Source organism: Budorcas taxicolor, chromosome 18 (assembly GCF_023091745.1).
Source record: "Budorcas taxicolor isolate Tak-1 chromosome 18, Takin1.1, whole genome shotgun sequence".
Classification (NCBI taxonomy): Eukaryota; Metazoa; Chordata; class Mammalia; order Artiodactyla; family Bovidae; genus Budorcas; species Budorcas taxicolor.
This window is the reverse complement of record NC_068927.1, coordinates 25,515,236-25,521,955: the sequence shown is the minus strand read 5'-3', so window position 1 is coordinate 25,521,955 and position 6,720 is coordinate 25,515,236. Positions and strand designations below refer to the sequence as shown.

General features: G+C 46.8%; 1 non-coding gene across 1 annotated transcript; it reads right to left on the bottom strand.

The window, feature by feature from the left end:
- Nucleotides 1–467: 467 nt before the first annotated feature.
- TRNAF-GAA (transfer RNA phenylalanine (anticodon GAA)) lies at nt 468–540 on the bottom strand. Its single transcript has one exon. It is a non-coding gene; the product is annotated as a tRNA-Phe (tRNA).
- Between the last annotated feature and the right edge of the window lie 6,180 nt (nt 541–6,720).

Sequence of the window (6,720 nt, the reverse complement as noted above, 5' to 3'; positions counted from 1 at the left end):
CCTGAAACACCCAGGGATAGGCCTGCTCTCTGGATGGGTCTGTGAACAGGGCAGAACAGAGCCTGGTTGTTCATAAGTACATCCCCAAACCTCACCCTCTCAACAAAAAGGTGACTTTTAGTGTGTGGGACAGGAGAAATCTCTTCAAAATCCAGTTATTGAGTTGGAGAGGTTCCCATATTAATCTCAAAGATGACTTTTTTTTTTTAAACATGGCCAGAGGAATCAATGGTCTTGTCTTTTTTTTTTTTTTAAAGAAAGTGAAAGTCACTCAGTTGTGTCCGACTCTTTGTGACCCCATGGACTATACAGTCTGTGGAATTCTCCAGGCCAGAGTACTGGAGTGAGTAGCTGTTCCCTTCTCCAGGGGATCTTTCCCACCTAGGGATTGAACCCAGATCTCCCACATTGCAGGGGGATTCTTTACCAGCTGAGCTACCAGGGAAGCCCAAAGGGTCAGAAACAGTTGCCAAAACCTGGGATTGAACCAGGGACCTTTAGATCTTCAGACTAACACTCTCCCGGTTGAGCTATTTTGGCCATTTGGCTGCTCTGGGTCTTAGTTGCAGCACGTGGGATCTCTTGTTTGCAGAACCTAGTTGGAAATCTCTTAGTTGTGGGCTCTAATTCCCCAACCAGGGATCAAACCCAGGCCCCCTGCATTGGGAGTATAGAGTCTTTGCCACTGGACTGTCGGGGAAGTCCCCCGAAGATTATATTTTTTTAAAAGATTATTTTTTTTTAAAGTAGAAGCATAAGCTCTAACTTAAGCAATATAAGCTTCTTTTCTATTAATTTAGGAGAGAAAAGGAATTGGCCTTTGAACACCTTCCCTGTTGTACCGGACATAGGAGCCACTCTTTGGGCCTCAGCTTTCCCTTCTGTACAATGGGCACAATGATCCCCACCGTTTACTTCTGTTCTGGCATTCTGTGTCCTCACTGAGAGAGGAATGATGAAATGGACTGATCAGCACTATAACTGGGGGTGAAGGAGATTGCTTTGAGCAAATGGCAAGGCTCCAATCTAACTGTGTCCTGAGGTGGGGGTTGCAGCTGCTACTGATCAGAAAGGAGTCCAGTGAGAGGGAAGGGCCAGGGGCAGGACAGTCTGGCTATCTCGAAGGACTCACCTATCAGTGTGTAATTAAATTTTCCCGACTTCTGTTGTTTTGGTCACCAGGGGTCTTTGCAAAGCCTTCATTACTTTCCAATTGTCTGATTTTCTTTTCTCCTTTTTTTTCCCCTGTTACCTTCAGACTTTGAAATTATCTCAGTGACTCAGCCATTTGACTTCTTATTAATTCCAGGATCCCGTTTCCTATCTCCCCATTTTCCTTCCTGTTTTTCAGAAGCCTGGCTTGTACTTTAACTCTTCCCAGCAGCCACAAATTAAGGCACCGTCAGTGACTGCCTGCTGCCTTCACCTCGAAAGTATCGTGATCCTGGGTCACCTTCCACTCGTCACAGTTCCTGGGCTGAGAGTTCAAAGTCCCGTTTCCGAAGTGGAAAGAGAATTCCAAAGTTTCTGCATACCTTCTAAAACAAAATCCCAGACAAACAAAAACAAGATCCCAAATAAAGCAGGTTAATTGAATATCACAAACTGTGACTAATAAGTTAAGTCAAAGAATTTCAAGGACAGAAAGGACTCCAGAGTTTGTCCACAGCTGTGCTTCTCTCCACCATATTATCTCCAAACATTGGCCACTGAATGTGTGCTTGGATGCCTCCCATGACAGAGTGCTCACTTCTTCCAAAGGCAAGCCACTCCACCCTTAGACCTCTCCGCTGGCCCTGGGTTTAATGCTTGGGTCATCACAAAAGAAGCTCCTTCCCCCTCCCTCTGTAACAACCCTGCAAGTATTTAAGGACAGGTATAACCACTTCTTCTCCACCCCTATCACTACCTTGGGTTTTCTGTTCTCTGAAAAGCATCGAGCCCCAAAACCTTTAAGTGTGTCTTAAGAGGCTGATTCCAAATCACAGCTCCTGGAATTGCCTCTGGAATTGAGTAGCTGCCAGGGACACCAATGATAATTGCTTAAGAGGCCACGGGGACACATTTCTTCCCCTCCCAGTCCTTGACTTTCTCAGGTTTCCTTGATCCAGTTTGTAACGATCTCATCCTGGTGAAATGCAAACATTTATACTGTTTTACTGCCCCTGAGAGACCTGCCTGGTCTCCACACCGGAGAAGGCCATAACCCTTTGTGGTCATTTAGGAAGGTACCCAAGGGCTCCTGTGGCGTTGGATAGACAGATGTACAGATGGAGAGTGGAAGGATGCCTCTGGCACAGGGCATCGCCAACCAGCGCCTTATGGGCCCAGCTCAATGTCCCAGTGTTTTACTTGGCTCACCCAGTGCTTACAGACCAGGAAATTTCTCGTAAACACCTAGGTCTCTGCACAGAAAACGAACATCATTACCAAAGGGGAAGTGATGCGGGAGGGATAAATTGGGCGTATAGGCTTAACAGATGCACACTGCCATATATAAAATACATAAACAACAAGAATTTACTTTATAGCACAAGAACTATGGGGCTTTCCTGCTGGCTCAGACAGTAAAGAATCTGTCTGCAATGCAGGAGACCTGGGTTCAGTCCCTGGGTTGGGGAGATCTTCTGTAGAAGGAATGGCAACCCACTCCAGTATTCCTGTCCGGAGAATTCCATGGACAGAGGAGCCTGGCAGGGTACAGTCCATGGGGTCACAAAGAGTCAGACCGGAACTGAGTGACTTTCATACTCACAAGAACTATATTCAATATTTTGTCATAAACTATAATAGAAAAGAATAGAAATATATATATATATATTCTTCTAACTGAATTATTTTGCTGTAAACCTGAAACTAACACAATATTGTAAATCAACTATATTTCATTTTTTTAAAAATCTAGGTCTCTGGCTTCCCATAAAGCACGGGGAATTCTATCTGGCCACCCTGAGTTTTGAGAGGGCAGGAGCTCTCCTGTTCACCCCAGACCCCTTATTTTTTTCTCTCTCTTTTAAAATCTTTTTTATATTTGTCTGCATCGGGTCTTAGTTGCAGCATGCAGGATCTTTTGTTGTGGCACGTAGACTCTCTAGTTGTGGTGCTCAGGCTTCAGTAGTTGTGGCACATGAGCCCAGCTGCTCCTCAGCATGTGGGATCTTAGCTCACCAACCAGGGGTCAAACCCACATCCCCTGCATTGCAAGGTGGATTCTTTTTTTTTTTTTTTTAAACGCCTGTTTCGCAAGTTTATTGGATCATCTTGACACAAAATCATTACAGCAGCATGACTGCAAGGTGGATTCTTAACCACTGGACCGCCAGGGAAGACCTGACCCCTCACTTCTGGACAGCCATATTCACTTCCCTTTCTGTCTAGGCTCTGTCGTTTGAGAATGTCCACTTGGTCACCAGCGTTGCCACCATGTTGCGGTGCTGCCTGGGGAAGAGTTCTCGCTTTGCCTCTGCAAGGGGCTTTCCATGTGTATCCACCTCCCCGGTCATTGCTGGCCTTCTGTCTGCATCCCTACCTATATGAGTGTTGCCAGGTATTTCCTGACCAGGTCAGGTGCCTTTGGGCCATCCTCCGGGTCTGGCATGTGAATCTGAGCAGATGTTCTGCTGAATAGGCAGTAGGGATGGGGAAGGAACCGGGGGTTATCACGGTCACCTGAGCATGAATTAACCAGTTGCCCTGAGAAAGTGTGGTCACGTGCTTCCCTAGTGGAGGCCTGTGAATCTGCAGGGTTGCTGTTGAATCTTTTTCAGCACCTTCTGTGGAAACAATTTGCTGTTGTTCTTTAGTCGCTAAGTTGTGTCCAACTCTTTCGAGACCCCATGGACTGTAGCCCGCTAAGCTCCTCTGTCCATGGGATTTCCCAAGCAAGAATACTAGTGAAAAAGCAAAGTCGCCCAGTCGTGTCCAACTCTTTGCGACCCCATAGACTTTAGCCTACCAGGCTCCTCTGTCCGTGGGATTTTCCAGGCAATAGTACTGGAGTGGATTGCCATTTCCTTCTCCAGGGGATCTTCCTAACCCAGGGATCGAACCCAGGTCTCCCACATTGTAGACAGACGCTTTACCATCTGAGCCATACTAGAGCAGGTTGCTATTTCCTTCTCTAGGGGATCTTCCTGACCCAGGGATCAAACCAGGTCTCCTGCACTGGCAGGCAGATTCTTTACCACTGAGCCACCAGGGAAGTGCTTGGAAACAATACATTTACCCAAAATGACTGTATGAACTTCCTAGAGCTGCTATGACAACGTATCACAAGCTGGTGGCTTTAAACAAGTTCCGGAGGCTGGAAGTCTCAAACTGAGGTGTCTTCAGGGCCTTCTCCCCATGAAAGCTCCAGGAAAGAATGCTCCTGTGCCTCACACCTTCCAGTGTTTGAAGGCAATCCTTGGAGTTCCTTGGCTCGGAACCGTGTGGCTCCAATCTCTGCCTCCACTATCCTGTGGTTGTCTTCTCTTTGTGTGTGTCTGTGTTGGACTAGGGCCCACCTTAACAGACTCATCTTAAATAAAGTACATCTACAAAGACCCTCATTCCAAATAACTGCAGATCCTGAGTACTTAGGGTTAGGACTTTAACATGTCTTCTTTGCAGGGGGGATACAATTCAACCCACAACACGTACCAAGATCTCTGCCAGTTCTAGCCATTGCTGTTTTCCAAGCTGATAACTGAACGATGTCCTCAAAGACAAAGGCAGTTGAAATGTTGCCATGAATGACCCAAGACTAACAGTGCTCAACAGCCTACACTGGTCCACCCAGAGGTCCATTAAGGGGAGGTGTGGATGCCAGATGCAGGGTTTCCTCCTCTCATTTAATCTGTATGATGCTGTTCTGGCCAGGACACCTGAGCATGCATGGTGCTAGGTAATGTACCAGCCTATCTGAGCAGTCTGTGGTTTGGTTCCAAAGCTCAGGACCCTGAGATTGTCATGTACTTTCTCCTCCCTGCATGCGTGCATGCTAAGTTGCTTCAGTCATGTGCAACTCTTCGCAACCCTATGGACTGTAGCCCACAAGGCTCCTCTGTCCATGGGATTCCCCAGTCAAGAATACTGGAGTGGGTTGCCCTGCCCTCCTCCAGGAGATCTTCCTGACCCAGGGATCAAACACACATCTCTTATGTCTTATGCAGTGACAGGTGGGTTCTTTACCACTAGTGCCATCTGGGAAGCCCTTTAATATTCTGAGTTGTTTCAGATGGAGCCTGAAAGCTTTCTGGTGGTTTCTCCTGATTGGTATAGGATTAAGGACCATAGACCTCTGGTGGTATCTGAATTGAAGGTTGGTCTTCTTTATGTGATACAGCTTTGAACCAAATCCATTCAGCTCAGATGATATCATATGATATTTAGATTTTTTCTCTGGTACACCAATTATAAAAAGAATTAAAATTTGACTCCTATTGGAATGGATTTATTAGTGGATGTTGGGGATAAACAGGAAGCCATTGCTTAGCTTTCCTTTATGATTCAAGGGGAAAATAATAATTGGTTTGATGAAAGCTCGAGAAAATGAGCTTGATTTTTCCCCCCAGTTTGGAGTTCTGGGGCTCATGTCACTGAAGTATCCCTTTTAACAAAACTGAAAAGCATGCTTGTTCTGAGGAAAGGAATTCATACTCAACAGGACATAGTAGCACTCAAGGCTGCTGCTGCTGCTGCTAAGTCACTTCAGTCGTGTCCAACTCTGTGCGACCCCATAGACGGCAGCCCACCAGGCTCCCCTATCCCTGGGATTCTCCAGGCAAGGATACTGGAGTGGGTTGTCATTTCCTTCTCGAATGCATGAAAGTTAAAAGTGAAAGTGAAGCCGCTCAGGCGTGTCTGACTCCTAGCGACCCCTTGGACTGCAGCCTATAAGGCTCCTCCATCCATGGGATTTTCCAGGCAAGAGTACTGTAGTGGGTGCCCTTGCCTTTTCTGAGTAACACTCAATAGACCTCCACTTTCCCATCCCTACCCCCCATCCAAACTACATTAACAGCTGTTGTTTGACCCCCACCTGGGATGAATCGGAGAGCGTCCCTTCCTTCTACTTCTCTCCGGCTGCTGTTTGGAAGAAGGAGCACCCATCTCTCCCATTCCCCCGGGTTCTACCTCTGCCTTTCTCCACGCATCTGCACAGTGGGTGTCCCAGGGCAGGAGGACAACATAGGCAAGATCTCTGCTAAGCTCTGAGACCCTTGGAAGGAAAATACCAGATTATACCCACCCGCGTCTCCAGCTTTCCCAAAGCTCAGACAGTAATGTCAGCTTTCAAGGAAATACTTTGTATTTGCATAGGATGTTACACTTTGCAGGGTTTTCTCTTGCTTTTTCTCACATGCCCTCTCACGCTTGCCCTTTATGTCTCCCCTCGCCTCTTTCTCTCTCACACACACACAGAGTCTGGTCTGAACCAATTCACAAAATCTCAGTGACTTTATGCAAGTGAAGTAACAGCCTCTTTTTACAAATAAGGAAACTGAGTCCCAGAGAAAGTGAGAGATGTGACAATATGTCAGAAGGGAAGCCCCTCATGGCTCAGTTGGTAAAGAATCCTCCTGCAATGTGGGACATCCGGTTTTGATTCCTGGGTTGGGAAGATCCCCTGAAGAAGGAAATGGCAACCCACTCCAGTATTCTTGCCTGGAGAATACCATGGGCAGAAGAGCCTGGCAGGCTATAGTCCATGGTGTTGCAAGAGTTGGACATGACTTG